Consider the following 23,327-nt stretch of genomic DNA (forward strand, 5'->3'; position numbering starts at 1 on the left):
TACACACTGCCACTGCTACTACTACTACTACTATTACTACTACTACTACTACTATTACTAATACCACTACTACTATCTCCATTACCATCATCAATACTACTTCTACCATTACTACTACCATTACTCACTACTCACTACTACCACTGGCCAATAACTCTCACTACCACTACTCTCATCACACATTCCACTATTACTACTACTAATACTACCACTACCATTACTAATATCAACATTACTACCACCACTACCACTGCCATTCTCTACCATTATCACTACTACTACTCCCCACCGCCACTATCCCACCATTACTACTACTACTACTACTACTGCTACTACTACTACTACTAATACTGCTACTACTACTAGTACCGCTGCTATTACTACTATTACTACTACTGCTACTACTGCTACTACTACTAATACTACTACTACTACTACTACTGCTACTACTACTACTGCTACTGTTACTACTACTACAACTCAGCTACTAGTACTGCGCTTCACATCCACATCTGAAGCTGCCACTACAACCACTACGACCACTACTGCCACTACTTCACTACTACTACTACCACTACTACTGCTACTACTTCACTACTACCACTACTTCTACTCATTACCACACTACTACTACTACTATTACTACCACTACTACTACCACTACTACTATTGATTACTACTACTACTACTTGTACCATTACTACCACCACATTACCATCACTACTACCACCACCACCACACACTACCACTATCATCATTGCCACCATCAATCACTTCCACACACAATACCACTATTACTACTACTCATTACCATTACTACCACTACTATCACTAATAACACTACTACTAACACTACTCACTTCACTCTGTTACTACTACTACCATTTACTACCACCACCACTGCCAAGAACCACTCTACCATCATCACTCAATACTTCATCACAACACACTACCCACTACCATTAATACCATTACTACTGTTACTACTCACTACCACACTAATATTACTTATCACTAACCACTATTACCACTAATACTACTACCACTACTACTACTGTTGCCACCACTACCATTACTACCACTACTCAAATATCACTATTACTACCACTACCATCAGCCACTAAAGCCACTACTACTACCACTACCACCACCATTACCATCATCACCACTGCTACTACTCTACCACCACCACCATAACCACTTCACACAACCACTAACACACCACCACTACCGCCATCACCACCACTACTACCGCTACCACTGTCCCACCACTACTCACTCACCATCGCCACCACCACCACCACCACCACCTCCTACCACCACCACTCACCACCACACCTACAACTTCACTATTGCTACTGCTACTAATACTACTAATACTAATACTACTGCTATCACTGCTTCATTACTACCACTACTACCTCTACTACTACTAATACCACTACCATTATTAATACTACCAATTATCATTACTACCACCATTACTACTACTACCACTACCACTGTTACTACTACTACTATTACTTCACTACTGCACAACTACCACTACTACTCACTACTCTAATGCCACTATTGCTACCATTGCACTACTACTACATTATTACCACAACTACTCTAATATTGCTACTACTATTATTACTCACCACTAATACTCACCACTACCACCATTACCACTACTACTAGCTTATTACTACTTCATCATTACCACCACCACCACTACTATTACTACTACTACAACCACAATACCACTACTGGTCATCACTGATCGCTACCACCACTGCTTCACTCCCACCACACCACTGCCACTGCCACTTGACACTGCTTCCTACCACAACCACCACCACTACTGCACCACTACCACCACTACCACCACACCACCACCATCACCACCACACTCAACACCACCACCACCACCACCACCACACCACTGTCACCACCACCACCACTCACCACACTGTCACTACCACTACCACTGCACCACCACACCACCACCACCACACTGGCCTCCTACCACTACCATTGCCACCACTACCACTGCCACTACCATTGCCACCATCACTACTACCACTACCACCATTACCACTACCACGACTACTGGCCACCACCACCACCACCATCACTACTCACCACCACCACCATTCACCACCACCACCACCACCACACTACCACCACCACCACCACTGCCACCACCACCACCACCACCGGCCACCACCACCACCACCACTCCACCACACCACCACCACCACCACCACCACTGCTACCACCACAACCACCACTCACACCACTGTCACCACCACCACCATCACTCACCACCACACCATTTCACCACTCACCACACTGCCACCACACTTCTACTACTGGCTACTGACTACTGCCTCTCTACTACTAATACTACTACTGCTACTATTGCCACTTCCACTACCACCATTACTACTACCACTACCACTACCACTACCATTGCGCCACTACTCAACATTACTACCACTATCATCACAATCCACCACTACTACTACTTCACTCTCATCACACGACACACTAATGTCACGACATCGCCATTACTCACTAACACACTGCTTCCCACTAGTACCAACACTACCGCCAACCATTACTACCACTACCACTGCCACCACTACCCTACCACCACCACACTCACTACTACCACCGCTACCACCACTGCACCAAGCACACCATTACATTACTGCACACTGCTTCCTACCACCACTACTACTATTACTACTACTACTGCTACCACACACTAATACTACTACCACTGCTAGCCATCATCACTAGTTACTACTACTACAACAACTACTACTACTACTACTACCACTTCTACTGCCACACTACTACCACCACGCCAAGGCCACCACTGGCTACTACACGCGCCACTCACCACTACTCACTAACACTCATCACTCACTAAACCATTACACTACCATTACCATTACCACTACTACTACTACTGCCACCACTCACTCACTACCACCATTATTGCTTCACTACTAATACTACTTCTACTACTACCACTGCTACTTCATTACTACCACTTCTACCATTACTACTCACTACTACTACTATTACTACTCTACTTACCAATACTATTAATACTACTACTACCATTACTACTCATCAATTATCACTGCCAGGTACAACTACTACTACTACTACCATTAATAACACTAATACCACTAATACCACCATTGCCACTTCTACAACTACCACTACTACCACTATTACTGCTTCATTACTATTCACTACTACCATTGCCACTACCACAACTACTCATTACCACTTTTGATTCCATAATATTACTACTACTACTACTACTGGCTTACCACTTACCACTAATACTACTTCACCATTACAACCACGACATTACTACTATTACTACTACCACACTACTACTACTACTACTGTACTATCATTACACTACTGGGATTATTACTACTCATACCACTACCACTACCACCATTGCTACTACTGGAAGGAACTACTACTACCACCACTACCACTACCACTAATACCACCAATACCACTACCACCACCATCACACCACCACCACCACCACCACTGCCACCACCAATACCACCACCACCAACACTGCTCCACCAACACACCACTACTCACCAGCTCAATGCCACTCACCACTACTCCACTAACATCTATGGAACACCACCATCATTAACCACTATCATCACCAATCAATAACACTACCACAACCACTCTCCTCCTACTACTACTACTACAATTACTACTATTACTACTACTGCTACTACTGCTACTGCTACTACTCTTACTACCACCATTACTATTAGTACTACTACTACTACTACTATTGCTAACATTGCCATTTCTCACTACTACTTAATATCACTACTACTGCTACTACACTACATTACTACTACTACTACCACCAATACCACTACTACTGCCACTACTACCACTAATACTCACTACTACTGTTGGTCACTACTACATTACTCAACTGTCACTACCAAGGCTAACTACTACCACTAATTTCTACTGGCTACTGTTACTACTGTCACTACTAATGTTAACAATACTAATACTACTAAACATTACCATCACACTACTACCACTATCACTACCACCACCACCAATACTACCACCACACTACCACTGCCACTACCACCACTATTACCAACACTACCACCGCTACCACCACTCCCCACCACCTCACCATTCCCACCACCACCACTCCCACCGCCACCACTCTGGCCACCACCACCACCACCACCCTGCCACCACCGTCACCACCACCAAACCAGCTCACCACTCACCACCAACACCACACCACCACCACCACCACCATCACCGGCCACCACCAGTGGGCACCGCCACCACCATCACCACCACACTCACCGACCACCACCGCACCTCATTACTATACTTAACATTTCACTACTACTACTTCACTGCCACTTTTCATCGCACTACTACTACTACTATTACTACTTCTGCCATCACTGCTACTACTAATACCACTACTACTATTACTACTACCAATACTAATACTACTGGCTACTACTACTTCACTGCTACCACTACTACTTCATAAGAACCACCACCACTACTAATTACTCACTGCTGCTGCCACTACTACTCACCACCACCACTACTGGGCTACTACCACACTACTGCTGCAACCACTACCACTAATACTTACTACTGCCACTACTGCCACTACTACTAAAACCACTACCACTATGACTCACTACCATTACTACTGGCTACTACCACTACATTACCACTACCACTGCTACTACTACTTCTGCCACTACTAATACTACTACAACAACTACTACTCTACTAATACTGCTGCTGCTACCACTACCATCACGACCACCACTGCTGCCACTGTTTCACTCTCATTACCACCACCACTACTCCACCACACTCACTGAACACCGGCTACCACCACCACCACCACCACTGCCACCACACCACTCACTGTCACCACCGCCACCACCACCACCACCACCACCTGCCCACTCATTACCACCACCACCATTACCACTGCCACCACCACCATCACTACTCACTACCACCACCGCCACCACCACTCACTACTACTATTACTACTAATACTACTACTACTATTGCTACTACTACAAATACTACTGCTACTACTATTTCTACTACTACTTTTACTACTACTATTAATTTTACTAATACTACTACTACTGCTGCTACTGCTACTACTACTACTACTATTACTGCTTCTACTACTATTACTACTACTACTACTACTAATACACATTAATTACTCTACTACTATTATAATAATTTCTTACCACTAGTACTACTAACACTATTACATCATTTATAATATCACTCACTAGTATTACTACCATTAACAATAAACATACCAATATCATCAGTTACCACCCACTACCACTCATTACTATTATCACTATTACTACTACTACTGCCACCACTATCACGCTACCATTGCTACCATTGCTACCACCACTACTATTTCCTAACACACCGCTACTACCACTACTACCACATTAATACCACTACTACTTATCACTGTTACCACTTCACTACCACCACTACCACTACACTTTTATCACTGCTAACACTACTACCACCACACTCACCACTCACAACTCTGGGCACACCACACACCACCACTCTCCACTGCTATGGTCATCACCATTACTCTACCACCATTAACCACCACTCATCACCAACACACCACCACCGCTCACCACCATCATTCACTAATTTCCACCACTACCACCACCACTACTACTACTACTACTACTACTACTACTGTTACACACACTGTTAATACTACTACTACCACTGCCACACAACTACTACTACTACTAATACTACTTCATCTTTCCACAATATTTCCACCATTACCACATACTACTAAGCACCACTGGACTTCAATCACACCATTACCACCACCACTCCAAACATATCCACTGCTGCTACCACCACTACCACCACCACACTACTCCCACCACCACCACTCACTGTCACACCACCATTTACTATCATCCACCACCACACCACCACCACCCACAGCCACCACCACTACTACCACCACCAGCCACCACCACACCGCCGCCACCATTTGACCACCACCGCCACTGCCACACACTACAGCCACACTACTACCATCACTACTACTACTGCCACCATTACTACTTCACTACCACACTTCATTACTACTAATACTCATCACTCACTCACCACACTGACTACTAACACTATTACTACCACTCACACTGCCACAATCCCTACCACTGCTACCACCACCACCACCACCACTCCCACTGCCACCATTACCACTCACACACTACCACCACTCCCATTACTACCACTACCAACACACTACCACCACCATTACTCACCACACTACTCACCACTCCATCACACACTCTGCCACCACCACTACCACACACTGCCACCACTGCTCCACCACTAATACCATTACCACTATTATCACTACTTCACTGCCACTACTACTACTACTACTGCCACTAATATCATCAAGTTACTACTACTACTACTAGAACTGCTACTACTACAGTACTGCTGCCAATACTACTACCATTACCACTACTACACACAATACTACCATTAACATCACTACCACTACTGCTCTCACTGACTACTACCACAGATTGCACCACACTACTCATCATCACCGCTACCACTACTACCACCACTGCTACCACCACTACAAACAACCACTACCACCACTCACCAGCTACCATCACACAAGCACCACTACCACGACTGCCACCGCTGCAATACTTACTACAACTGCTACTACTAATACTACTACTGCTACTACTACTCTAATATTGATTTATTACCACTACTGGTTACCATTATTACTACTACTACCATCACACTACTAATACTACTACTTCTATAACTGCTTCTCATTACTATTACTACTACTATTACCAGCCTATTGATTACTACTAATATTACTTCTAATACTACTACTGCTACAACTATCAATACTCACTACTACTACTACTACCACTATTACTTACCATTATTACCATTACAACCACTGCCAATACTCAATACTATTACTACTACTACTACCATTACCACTATTATCATTACTCACTACTACTACTACTACTACTACTACTACTACTACTGCTACTACTTCTATTGCTACTATTACTTCTACAACTACTATTACTACTACTACTACTGCTTCTTCACCTACTACTACTATTACTACTACTACCCTACTAATTATTTCACTGTCACCCTACTGCTACAACTACTATACTACTAATTTCTACTGCTACCTACTACTATTACTACTACTATTAATACTATCATCATTTCACTTCAATATTTACCACTACTACTAATACTCATTACCACTACTACCACTACCAAGCACGCTCACTATCGTTACTACTCACTACTCATTACTAATACTACCATACACAACCAATACTACTGGTACCACACTACTCATTATCACATTACCACCTGCTACTACTATTTAATATTACTACTAATACTACTACTATTATTACTACTACTTACTACTACTGCTACTACTGTTATTACTACTACTAATATTACTACTACTACTACTATTACTACTACTACTTTAATATTACTACCATTATCACATTACACATTCATTACTACTACTTCTACTATTAATAATACTACTACTACTATTACTACTACTTTACTACTACTATTACTATTAATAAGGCCATTACTATTACTACTGCTATTACTACTACTACGTTACTATTACTGCTTCTACTAATTACTGCTACTGGCAATTATTATTAATACTACTGCATTATTACCATTACTATCACTACTATTATTACTACTACTATTTCACTACTTTACTACTACTACTACTACTACTGCTAACTTCACTGCACACTACTACTACTACTACACACTACTAATACTAATTACTACCACTACCACCACCGCTACTACTACTACCACATTACTGCCACTACCACCACACAACCACTACCACCACTACTGCTTCCACTGCCAACACACATACTTCATTACTCATCACTACTACCACTATCACATCACTCACTCTTAACATCATCACTACTAACACTCATTACTCAGCTTCCATTAATACCACCATTACTACCACTACCACCATTACTACCACCGCTAATTACTACTACTACTACAATCCATTACTACTACTAATACCATTACTACTACTACATCACTGCCACCACCACTACCACACACTGCTACCATTGCTACTACTACTACTAATACTACCACTACTCTAACATTACTCACACTCTCTACCATTTACTACTCACCACTAATACTACCACTTCACCACTCTACCATTACTCACTACTCACTACTATTACCACCACCACAACCACCACTCATCATCACCACTTGCCACCAATTATCACCACTACCACCGCTATCACCACCGTTACTTCACCATCACCACCACCGCACGCTCACTCAGCCTCACCACACTGCTCCACTACTACTCACTCCTACCACTTGCCACTATCACTACTACTACTACTGATTACTACTATTACTACTACTACCACTACACTACCACTACCACCATTACTACTACCATCACACTACCAATGTCACTACACCACACTACCACCGTCACCACTACCACCACCACTACATCACCACTCACTCACCACCGCCACCACCACCACTCACACCACCACCTCACAACCGCCACCACCATCACCATCACCACCACCGGCCACCACACCGGCCACACACTCACCACCACCACACGCCACCACCACCACCACTTCACACCACTACAGCCACTGGCCAACACTCACCATTCACTACTCACCACCACCACCATTACAACTACTAATATTACTGCTACTACTATCATTAATACTAACACACAATACACAATACCATTACTACTACTACTACTATTACTACTACTTATTTCCTAATATTACTACTACTAATACTTCCTGCGCTTCCATCGCTACCACTACTTCCTGTACTACTACTACTCACTACTACTATTGCTGCACTCACTGTTATCATTGCTGCGCCACAACCACTACCACATTATCATCACTATTACTACTTCTCATTACTATTATTACTACCACTACCACACTACTACTACTTCACAACACTCTACTCACTATCATTAATACTCACTACATTACTACTACCACTACTTTCCTGCCACAACAACTACTACTACTGATTACTACTTCTACTGCTACTTTGTATCATTATTACTACGAATATTTCTACACGATTGCACTACTAATACTATCACCACCAATACTACTACTATCACTTGCCACACTACTCCCACCATACCATTACTACTACCACTACTGCCATCACCACCACCACTCTACTTCCATTACTACTCTACCACTACTGCCACTCCCATCACACCACCACCACCATTGGCCACCATCACACTTCATCAGTTTCCACCACTCAACACCACCACACCACCACCATTACTAACACTATCATCACACCACTTCACCACCACCACTACCACCACCACAACTACCACTGGCTGTATTAATACTGCCACTGGGAAACAACTACTACTACTACTACTATTACTACTACTGCTGCCAGTTGCTGCCACTATCACTGACCACTACCACCACTGGCCACTACTGTCACACCACCACTACTACTACTGGCACCATCACTCAGCCATCACTACTACCACTTCCCACTGTCACTTATCACCACTACTACCACTACCACCACCACTCACTACACACACTACCACTACTGCCACCACTACTACCACAATCCTCCCCAATGTCACTACCACTTCACTCACTTCTACCACTACCACACTGGCCACTACCAGTACTACCACTAACACTGCCACTCACAATGCCACCACGGCACACAATACTACTACTACTATTACTTGGTTACTACCACACAAGCACATTACTACTATTATTATTTTGCACACACTACTATTGCTACTACTGCAACTACTACTGCTACTACTGCTACTACTACTACTATTACTACTACTATTACTATTATTATTTAAAATTACTGTTACAAGAATTATCATTACTACTACTACTACTAATAATACTAATACTATACCAAGCTTCTACTACTCTTACTACTGTTGTAAACCTTGGTATTAAATACGATGTTGGTGAAAGATTATCGTAAGCAAACACGAGCACCATTTATTGTGAAAACGTTTGAAACTGGGACCCGGATTTAATTTAGTTATCTAACATCTAACATGTTGTATGATCAAGGTCCCTGAACGCTTAATAAATATGTTATAGTGTTTGCTTACGTGTCTTTCTAAACCACTCTTACTACTACTACTACTACTACTACTACTACTACTGCTAATGCTACTACTACTATTACTACTACTACTATTACTACTACTACTAATATTACTACTACTACTACTGCTGCTACAAATACTACTACTACTACTACTTCTACTATTACTACTATTACTACTAATATTACTGCTACTACTACTACTATTACTACTACTAGTTTTACTACTACTACTACTGCTACTACTACTACTACTACTACTACTACTACTACTACTACTAATTACTACTTATTACTCATTACTACCACTAACTCACTACTACTAATACTACCAATGCCATCACTGCTACCATTACTACCACTACCACTACTACCACTATTACCTTACTAATATTACTGCCACGCACTCACTGTCATACTTCACCACTATCACTCACTACTACCACTGCCTCTACCACCACCACCATCACCACCACCAGTCACCACTCACTCCCACCACAACCAATCACCACCACCACCACCACCACCACCGCCACCACCACTGTGCCACCACCACCACTCACACACCACTGTCACCACTGGATCTCCACCACTCACTCATCACCACCACCACACCACCACCATCACTCACACCACACCACCACACCACTACTGAATGCCCACTACTACCACTCATCACTGGCTACGAACACACACCCCTTCACCTGGGTAGTATAAAGGCGTTAAATGTTTATTTTAGGTTTTCATAAATATTATGACTGGTTTCAACTGAGCTGAATTTTTTTATTAAAACTGATGCAGTTTAATAAAAACCCGAGAGGTTCAGCTGTTCTTCCCCCTCCCCAAATAGACATTTTGAAACCCGTAAAGGTTTCTGAGATCAATATAAAAGGAACTTTTATGTGGCATATCACACAAAGCGTGTCAAAATAAATCTTTCCTCAATTGCCGCTGTTCTCCACTCATTCACAATTTTGGAACGCCTTAAAAGCCTAAAACGTATTCAAGGGTAATGATTTTTATTGAAAAACACCCAGAAAAAACCCAGCTTTCACAGATTTACATACAACAACAAAAATTAAATTAAATGCCCCTTCTTAGCCAAAAGCTTCAGCGAGCTTTTCTTTGGATTAAATGCTTCAACATTTCAAGCTTGAAGCTTAACAGGTTATGACGAGGAATCTCTGGGGAAAGAAAATAAGGTATAACAATTCTAGAAATATTATGGGTATCCGCCTTAAAGAGCATTTAATTAAGAGACTGGCCGTAAGTGTAGCTGAAAAAAGGGAAAGTCTAGTCAGAGAAAGTCAGAGTGTAGAGAGAAATGGAAAAATTAAGCCAGCGAAGAAGATTGAAGATGGCTGAAGGGAAAGTTAGAGCAAGACTAGGGAAAGTGTAAACACGTGAAGGGAAAAGGGAAGATTGAGGGGAGAAAGAGGGAAGATAAAAAGACTGAAAGTTATCACTGAGAGATGAAGTGTGTTTACAGATGGAGGGGAGAGTTAATACTGAGGGGAATGAAGTATGGAAGCAGTAATGATATGCAATACCAACATGAGGAACACCTGGGTATCATGAGACACATGAGGAACACCTGGGTATCATGAGACACATGAGGAACACCTGGGTATCTTTTACTGAAGAAGCTTCGCCAATCAGTGGCTTTATCAGTTCATTTGAAGGTACTTAAACTGAAAACAGTAGCAGACGAGGTAAACAGTCCCTCAGCCTACATAAAAACGTTTACCACCAGAGTATTGACGAATCTCAAGCACACGACTACGGTGGTGAACACCTAGGCTAAGGGACTGATTTCCTAATCTTCTACTATCTCCAGTTTCTGCAACTTTGAATTACCTCTCTATTTAATTGTTGAAACCAGTACCTGCCGAAACATCTATAGTATAAATGAAAGCGTAACCAGTTGGTGAGGAAAATGAAGACATGGAGAGATGGGATGATTGTAGATAAAAGGAGAAAAAGCGCAGAGCAAGGGAGGAAGACTGTTGCCAGATGGAGAGTAAGTGATGAGAGGAACTGTGACTCGACCCTTGCAACCACATCCAGATGAGTACATACACACACACACACACACATACACACACACACACACACACACACACACACACACACATACACACACACACACACACACACACACACACACACACACACACAAACACACACACACACACACAAACACACATACACACACACACACAAACACACACACACACACATACACACACACATACACATACATATATACACACACACACACACACACACACAAACACACACACACACATACACACACAAACACACACACACACACACACACACACACACACACACACACACACACACACACACACACACACACACACACACACACACACACACACACACACATACAAACAAGAACAGAGACAATCAAGCGGGACAGAAAAATGTTGTCTAACGACCTGAGGACGAGATGAGCAAGTTAACAGCTTGACGCAGGACTGAGGATTATGGGAGGAAGTAACTGCTTGACGCAGAACTGAGGACGAGGGGAACAAGTTAACAGCTTGACGCAGAACTGAGGACGAGGGGAACAAGTTAACTGCTTGACGCAGAACTGAGGACGAGGGGAATAAGTTAACTGCTTGACGCAGAACTGAGGACGAGGGGAACAAGTTAACAGCTTGACGCAGAACTGAGGATGAGGGGAACAAGTTAACAGCTTGACGCAGAACTGAGGATGAGGGGAACAAGTTAACTGCTTGACGCAGAACTGAGGACGAGGGGAACAAGTTAACTGCTTGACGCAGAACTGAGGACGAGGGGAACAAGTTAATTGCTTGACGCAGAACTGAGGACGAGGGGAACAAGTTAACTGCTTGACGCAGAACTGAGGACGAGGGGAACAAGTTAACTGCTTGACGCAGAACTGAGGACGAGGGGAACAAGTTAACTGCTTGACGCAGAACTGAGGACGAGGGGAACAAGTTAACTGCTTGACGCAGAACTGAGGATGAGGGGAACAAGTTAACTGCTTGACGCAGAACTGAGGACGAGGGGAACAAGTTAACTGCTTGACGCAGAACTGAGGATGAGGGGAACAAGTTAACAGCTTGACGCAGAACTGAGGACGAGGGGAACAAGTTAACTGCTTGACGCAGAACTGAGGACGAGGGGAACAAGTTAACTGCTTGACGCAGAACTGAGGATGAGGGGAACAAGTTAACAGCTTGACGCAGAACTGAGGACGAGGGGAACAAGTTAACTGCTTGACGCAGAACTGAGGACGAGGGGAACAAGTTAACAGCTTGACGCAGAACTGAGGACGAGGGGAACAAGTTAACTGCTTGACGCAGAACTGAGGACGAGGGGAACAAGTTAACTGCTTGACGCAGAACTGAGGACGAGGGGAACAAGTTAACTGCTTGACGCAGAACTGAGGATGAAGGGGAGCAAGTTAACTGCTTGACGCAGAACTGAGGACGAGGGGAACAAGTTAACAGGTTGACGCAGAACTAAAGACGAGGGAAACCAGTTAACAGCATGACGCAGAACTGAAGTGAGGGGGGGAAGTTAAATGCTTGATATAGAATTCGGAAGAATGTGAGGGGAGTTAATATCATGACACAGAACAAGGGGAAATGTTAAAGAAATACCCCACTAATACAGTAAACTGGATGTGTTGTGGTACCTGAGACACATCCAGTCTTCCATAACCCGGACGTTCACATCTCATTATAGGCAAGATACACGACAGTTGTATTTAGAAACCCTAAAGTGGCCCGCGAGCTGTTTCTCAACATCAATAAGAGGCCTAAAATTATCAACTCACTCCTCCCCAAATAAGAATCTGACAGTCAACATCTTAAAAAAGGACAGCAATACTTAGTTCAATACATTGAGGAAATTTAGCGTCTGTATCTTAAGAACCGCAAGAGATTCTTTAATTAGTAATAAAAGTATCAATATTTATATTCCCCAATAATGGTTACATAAGAACATAAGAAAGGAGTAACACTGCAGCAGGCCTGTTGGCCCATACTAGGCAGGTCCTTTACAAATCATCATGTATGAGCCTCGACATTATTATTAATTATCCCTAAAAATCTGTCGACGAACCTGAAATATTTAAGTAAGTTTATTCAGGTATACACAAATACAGTTACATGGATTATCATACATAGTAGCAAGTGTGTAGAGAACCTGGAATAACCCAGAAAAATCAGACAAAGTGACTTATTTCCATTTATTTTCCAGCAGCTGACTTAAAAGAATATTGAACTCTGGTTTAGTGGATATACGTAGCATTTAAATGTTATTTTCAGACGTACAAAAACAGTGATTTACTTAACAAGCAAATAATAAAACAAGTGCATATATGTATAACTTATTTACAAGTCAATGACTGTGTTAACTTTTTATATTGTGTGGGAACATACATGATATTTACATACATTTAAAAAACGACCTAAATATCTATGACATCCTACCCAACACCTTGACCAATGAAAGCAAAAATGGAATAGCAATACCGACCATTAAACTCCGTGAGGGAGACATGCGATGTCCCAATACCACAAACTCCCAATTATAATGCTAGGGAGTGTAATTATAGTGTGCCCCGACTGTGGCAGTGGATAGATAACCGATCATACTGAATATTTAGATCCCAGTATCATGACAATAACATCCTGCAACAATCCACAAGACGGCTTCTTATATCCTTACTACGAACCTTGTGAGGTAAACCCGCATGAACATAAGAACATAAGAACATAAGAATGTAGGAACACTGCAGAAGGATTACTGGCCCATACGAGGCAGGTCCTTATCAAAACGACATCTACCTAAAGCTACTCAAGAAATAACTCCCGTACCCCTTGACACACATTCTGACTCACCAGCAGAGGGAAGCCTCGTGACAGATGAGTTCCAGGCCAGGAGCTGTGACTTGACCCCTGCAACTACGAATAGGTAAGTACACACACACACACACACACACTGTATAAAGCATTCTAAACAACAGATAAGGATGCAGGGTACAAAACATATGTGAGGAGGCCACGCCCCCGTCCTTTGCTCAACCACTCTGGAAAACCGTCATTAAGTACACAGGTGACATCTTGCTGGCTGGACCAGCCACAAAACTGGACTCTTGTCACATACACACCTTCCTAACTGCTCAGTATAAAAACACAATCCCAATTTTGCACACTGGCACCTGAAAAACACTCCCAAATTTTTTTTGGTATAAGTAAGATACATCAACGTTTACGGAACATAATCAGAAAAACATTTTCACAAGTTATTGAATGACAAGTAATATTCAATTTTGTTAGTTAATTTTTTTTTCTGGCACTCTCAAAAAAATAGTGAACCTCCTTTACAGTAGGATATTCCAGCCTTGAAGGAACCAGGTCCAGAACAGGAACACTTTTTCCAGTCAACAGAAAGAATTAAAAATGTCACTCTGGATTAAAAATATTAAATTAAGATTTAGACATCTCTCAAACACGTCCTTTGACCAAAATTCATCAGCGGCGAAAATTTCAATCTGATCAAAACCAATTAGTCCATTTTATAACAATGCAAAAATTTGACAAAACTGCGCCAACACAGCATAAAATTTTAATAAGAGCATATTCTTAACTTTGAAAGCCTTTGAAGTTTACAGAATTTGTTGGGAATCAGTAACAAATCTCTCCAGTAACGATCTGCATCGTTCTAAAGCTAGTATATCTCTAAATATTGAAGTTTGAGGCCCATCGCATGAGAAGGTCACAAGTTATTCCGCGAAAACCGTTCAAAGTAAAATAGAAAAGTGACATAAATGAAGAAATCCTCAGAGACTAAACGATGCCTCAAACATTGTTAGAGCAGAAGACGAGTCCTAGCACTGACACACGAGTCCTAGCACTGACACACGAGTCCTAGCACTGACACACGAGTCCTAGCACTGACACACGAGTCCTAGCACTGACACACGAGTCCTAGCACAGACACACTAGTCCTAGCACTGACACACGAGTCCTAGCACTGACACACGAGTCCTAGCACTGACACACGAGTCCGAGCACTGACACACGAGTCCTAGCACTGACACACGAGTCCTAGCACAGACACACTAGTCCTAGCACTGACACACTAGTCCTAGCACTGACACACGAGTCCTAGCACTGACACACGAGTCCTAGCACTGACACACGAGTCCTAGCATTGACATTCAAGATCTAGCACTGAAACACGAATCCTAGCAGTGACACAAGAGTCCTAGCACTGACACCCGAGTCCTAGTACTGACACACGAGACCTAGCACTGACACACGAGTCCTAGCACTGACACACGAGTCTTAGTGCTTACACAAGAATCCTAGCACTGCCACAAGAATCTTAGCACTGACACAAGAATCCTAGCACTAACACACGAGTCCTAGCACTGACACATGAATCCTAGCACTGACACACGAGTCCTAGCACTGACACACGAGTCCTAGCACTGACACACGAGTCCTAGCACTGACACACAAGTCCTAGAACTGACACACAAGTCCTAGCACTGGCACACGAGTCCAAGCACTGACACACGAGTCCTAGCACTGACACACGAGTCCTAGCACTGACACATGAATCCTAGCACTGGCACACGAGTCCTAGCACTGACACACGAGTCCTAGCACTGACACACTAGTCCTAGCACTGACACACGAGTCCTAGTACTGACACACGAGTCCTAGCACTGACACACGAGTCCTAGCACTGACACACTAGTCCTAGCACTGACACACGAATCCTAGCACTGACACATGAGTCCTAGCACTGAAACACGACACCTAGCACTGACACACGACACCTAGTACTGACACACGAATCCTAGTACTGCCAGACGAATCCTACAACTGACACACGAGTCCTAGTACTGACACACGAGTCCTAGCACTGACACAAGAGTCCTAGCACTGACACACGAGTCATAGCACTGATACACGAATCCTAGCACTGACACACGAGTCCTAGCACTGACACACGAGTCCTAGCACTGAAACACGAGACCTAGCACTGACACACGAGACCTAGTACTGCCACATGAATCCTACTACTGCCACACGAATCCTACTACTGACACAGGAATCCTAGTACTCACACACGAATCCTAGCACTGACACACGGATGCTAGCACTGACACACGAGTCCTACCACTGACACACGACACCTAACACTGACACACGAGACCTAGCACTGACACACGAGTCCTAGCAATGATACACGAGTCCTAGCAGTGACACACGAGTCCTAGCACTGACACACCAGTCCTAGCACTGACACAGCAGTCCTAGCACTGACACATGAGAACTAGCACTGACACACGAGTCCTAGCACTGACACACGAGTCGTAGCACTGACGCACGAATCCTAGCACTGACACACGAGTCCTAGCACTGACACACCAATCCTAGCACTGAAACACGAGACCTAGCACTGAAACACGAGACCTAGTACTGACACACGAATCCTAGTACTGCCAGACGAATCCTACAACTGACACACGAGTCCTAGTACTGACACACGAGTCCTATCACTGACACAAGAATCCTAGCACTGACACACGAGTCCTAGCACTGACACACGAATCCTAGCACTGACACACGAGTCCTAGCTCTGACACACGAGTCCTAGCACTGACACACGAGTCCTAGCACTGACACACGAATCCTAGCACTGACACACGAGTCCTAGCACTGACACACGAGTCCTAGCACTGAAACACGAGACCTAGCACTGACACACGAGTCCTAGCACTGACACACGAGTCCTAGCACTGAAACACGAGACCTAGCACTGACACACGAGTCCTAGCACTGACACACGAGATACACATACACACCTTCCGAACTGCTCAGTATAAAAACACAATCCCAATTTTGCACACTGGCACCTGAAAAACACTCCCAAATTTTTTTTGGTATAAGTAAGATACATCAACGTTTACGGAACATAATCAGAAAAACATTTTCACAAGTTATTGCATGACAAGTAATATTCAATTTTGTTAGTTAATTTTTTTTTCTGGCACTCTCAAAAAAATAGTGAACCTTCTTTACAGTAGGATATTCCAGCCTTGAAGGAACCAGGTCCAGAACAGGAACACTTTTTCCAGTCAACAGAAAGAATTAAAAATGTCACTCTGGATTAAAAATATTAAATTAAGATTTAGACATCTCTCAAACACGTCCTTTGACCAAAATTCATCAGCGGCGAAAATTTCAATCTGATCAGAACCAATTAGTCCATTTTATAAAAATGCAAAAATTTGACAAAACTGCGCCAACACAGCATAAAATTTTAATAAGAGCATATTCTTAACTTTGAAAGCCTTTGAAGTTTACAGAATTTGTTGGGAATCAGTAACAAATCTCTCCAGTAACGATCTGCATCGTTCTAAAACTAGTATATCTTTAAATATTGAAGTTTGAGGCCCATCGCATGAGAAGGTCACAAGTTATTCCGCGAAAACCGTAACAAGTAAAATAGAAAAGTGACATAAATGAAGAAATCCTCAGAGACTAAACGATGCCTCAAACATTGTTAGAGCAGAAGACGAGTCCTAGCACTGACACACGAGTCCTAGCACTGACACACGAGTCCTAGCACTGACACACGAGTCCTAGCACTGACACACGAGTCCTAGCACTGACACACGTGTCCTAGCACTGAAACACGAGATTTAGCACTGACACACGAATCCTAGCACTGACACAGTCCTAGCACTGATACACGAGTCCTAGCACGAACACACGAGTCCTAGCACGGACACACGAGTCCTAGCACTGACACACGAGTCCTAGCGCTGACACACGAGATCTAGCACTGATACACGAATCCTAGCACTGACACAGTCCTAGCACTGTCACTCGAATCCTAGCAGTGACACTCGAGATCTAGCACTAACACACGAATCCTAGCAGTGACACAGTCCTAGCACTGACACACGAGTCCTAGCACTGACGCACGAGTCCTAGCACTGACACACGAGTCCTAGCACTGACACACGAGTCCTAGCACTGACAAAGGAGATCTAGCAATGACACACGAATCCTAGCAGTGACACAGTCCTAGCACTGACACACGAGTCCTAGCACGAATACACGAGTCCTAGCACTGACAAAGGAGATCTAGCACTGATACACGAATCCTAGCACTGACACAGTCCTAGCCCTGACACTCGAGTCCTAGAAGAGACACTCGAGATCTAGCTCTGACACTCGAGATCTTGTACTGACACACAAATCCTAGCAGTGACACATGAGTCCTAGCACTGACACACGAGTCTTAGCACTGCCACACGAGATCTAGCACTGACACACGAGTCTTAGTACTGACACAAGAATCCTAGCACTGACACAAGAATCCTAGCACTGACACACGAGTCCTAGCACTGACACACGAATCCTAGCACTGACACACGAGTCCTAGCACTGACACACGAGTCCTAGCACTGACACACTAGTCCTAGCACTGACACACGAGTCCTAGTACTGACACACGAGTCCTAGCACTGACACACGAGTCCTAGCACTGACACACTAGTCCTAGCACTGACACACGAATCCTAGCACTGACACACGAATCCTAGCACTGACACACGAATCCTAGCACTGACACATGAGTCCTAGCACTGAGACACGAGACCTAGCACTGACACACGAGACCTAGTACTGACACAAGAATCCTAGTACTGCCAGACGAATCCTACAACTGACACACGAGTCCTAGTACTCACACACGAGTCCTAGCACTGACACAGGAGTCCTAGCACTGACACACGAGTCCTAGCACTGATACACGAATCCTAGCACTGACACACGAGTCCTAGCACTGACACGAGAGTCCTAGCACTGAAACACGAGACCTAGCACTGACACACGAGATCTAGTGCTGCCACATGAATCCTACTACTGCCACACGAATCCTACTACTGACACAGGAATCCTAGTACTCACACACGAATCCTAGCACTGACACACGGATGCTAGCACTGACACACGAGTCCTACCACTGACACACGACACCTAACACTGACACACGAGACCTAGCACTGACACACGAGTCCTAGCAATGATACACGAGTCCTAGCAGTGACACACGAGTCCTAGCACTGACACACCAGTCCTAGCACTGACACAGCAGTCCTAGCACTCACACATGAGAACTAGCACTGACACACGAGTCCTAGCACTGACACACGAGTCGTAGCACTGACGCACGAATCCTAGCACTGAAACACGAGTCCTAGCACTGACACACCAATCCTAGCACTGAAACACGAGACCTAGTACTGACACACGAATCCTAGTACTGCCAGACGAATCCTACAACTGACACACGAGTCCTAGTACTGACACACGAGTCCTAGCACTGACACAAGAGTCCTAGCACTGACACGCGAGTCCTAGCACTGACACATGAATCCTAGCACTGACACACGAGTCCTAGCACTGACACACGAGTCCTAGCACTGACACACGAGTCCTAGCACTGACACACGAATCCTAGCACTGACACACGAGTCCTAGCACTGAAACACGAGACCTAGCACTGACACACGAGTCCTAGCACTGACACACGAGTCCTAGCACTGAAACACGAGACCTAGCACTGACACACGAGTCCTAGCACTGACACACGAGATACACATACACACCTTCCGAACTGCTCAGTATAAAAACACAATCCCAATTTTGCACACTAGCACCTGAAAAACACTCCCAAATTTTTTTTTAGTATAAGTAAGATACATCAACGTTTGCGGAACATAATCAGAAAAACATTTTCACAAGTTATTGCATGACAAGTAATATTCAATTTTGTTAGTTCATTTTTTTTTCTGGCACTCTCAAAAAAATAGTGAACCTTCTTTACAGTAGGATATTCCAGCCTTGAAGGAACCAGGTCCAGAACAGGAACACTTTTTCCAGTCAACAGAAAGAATTAAAAATGTCACTCTGGATTAAAAATATTAAATTAAGATTTAGACATCTCTCAAACACGTCCTTTGACCAAAATTCATCAGCGGCGAAAATTTCAATCTGATCAGAACCAATTAGTCCATTTTATAACAATGCAAAAATTTGACAAAACTGCGCCAACACAGCATAAAATTTTAATAAGAGCATATTTCTAACTTTGAAAGCCTTTGAAGGTTACAGAATTTGTTGGGAATCAGTAACAATTCTCTCCAGTAACGATCTGCATCGTTCTAAAACTATTATATCTCAAAATATTGAAGTTTGAGGCCCATCGCATGAGAAGGTCACAAGTTATTCCGCGAAAACCGTTCAAAGTAAAATAGAAAAGTGACATAAATGAAGAAATCCTCAGAGATTAAACGATGCCTCATACATTGCTAGAGCAGGAGACGAGTCCTAGCACTGACACACGAGTCCTAGCACTGACACACGAGTCCTAGCACTGACACACGAGTCCTAGCACTGACACACTAGTCCTAGCACTGACACACGAGTCCTAGCACTGACACACGAGTCCTAGCACTGACACACGAGTCCTAGCATTGACATTCAAGATCTATCACTGAAACACGAATCCTAGCAGTGACACAAGAGTCCTAGCACTGACACCCGAGTCCTAGTACTGACACACGAGACCTAGCACTGACACACGAGTCCTAGCACTGACACACGAGTCTTAGTTCTTACACAAGAATCCTAGCACTGCCACAAGAATCTTAGCACTGACACAAGAATCCTAGCACTAACACACGAGTCCTAGCACTGACACATGAATCCTAGCACTGACACACGAGTCCTAGCACTGACACACGAGTCCTAGCACTGACACACGAGTCCTAGCACTGACACACAAGTCCTAGAACTGACACACAAGTCCTAGCACTGGCACACGAGTCCAAGCACTGACACACGAGTCCTAGCACTGACACACGAGTCCTAGCACTGACACACGAATCCTAGCACTGGCACACGAGTCCTAGCACTGACACACGAGTCCTAGCACTGACACACTAGTCCTAGCACTGACACACGAGTCCTAGTACTGACATACGAGTCCTAGCACTGACACACGAGTCCTAGCACTGACACACTAGTCCTAGCACTGACACACGAATCCTAGCACTGACACACGAATCCTAGCACTGACACACGAATCCTAGCACTGACACATGAGTCCTAGCACTGAAACACGAGACCTAGCACTGACACACGACACCTAGTACTGACACACGAATCCTAGTACTGCCAGACGAATCCTACAACTGACACACGAGTCCTAGTACTGACACACGAGTCCTAGCACTGACACAAGAGTCCTAGCACTGACACACGAGTCCTAGCACTGATACACGAATCCTAGCACTGACACACGAGTCCTAGCACTGACACACGAGTCCTAGCACTGAAACACGAGAGCTAGCACTGACACACGAGACCTAGTACTGCCACATGAATCCTACTACTGCCACACGAATCCTACTACTGACACAGGAATCCTAGTACTCACACACGAATTCTAGCACTGACACAGGGATGCTAGCACTGACACACGAGTCCTACCACTGACACACGACACCTAACACTGACACACGAGACCTAGCACTGACACACGAGTCCTAGCAATGATACACGAGTCCTAGCAGTGACACACGAGTCCTAGCACTGACACACCAGTCCTAGCACTGACACAGCAGTCCTAGCACTGACACATGAGAACTAGCACTGACACACGAGTCCAAGCACTGACACACGAGTCGTAGCACTGACGCACGAATCCTAGCACTGACACACGAGTCCTAGCACTGACACACCAATCCTAGCACTGAAACACGAGACCTAGCACTGAAACACGAGACCTAGTACTGACACACGAATCCTAGTACTGCCAGACGAATCCTACAACTGACACACGAGACCTAGTACTGACACACGAGTCCTAGCACTGACACAAGAGTCCTAGCA

Source organism: Cherax quadricarinatus, chromosome 25 (genome assembly GCF_038502225.1).
Source record: "Cherax quadricarinatus isolate ZL_2023a chromosome 25, ASM3850222v1, whole genome shotgun sequence".
Classification (NCBI taxonomy): Eukaryota; Metazoa; Arthropoda; class Malacostraca; order Decapoda; family Parastacidae; genus Cherax; species Cherax quadricarinatus.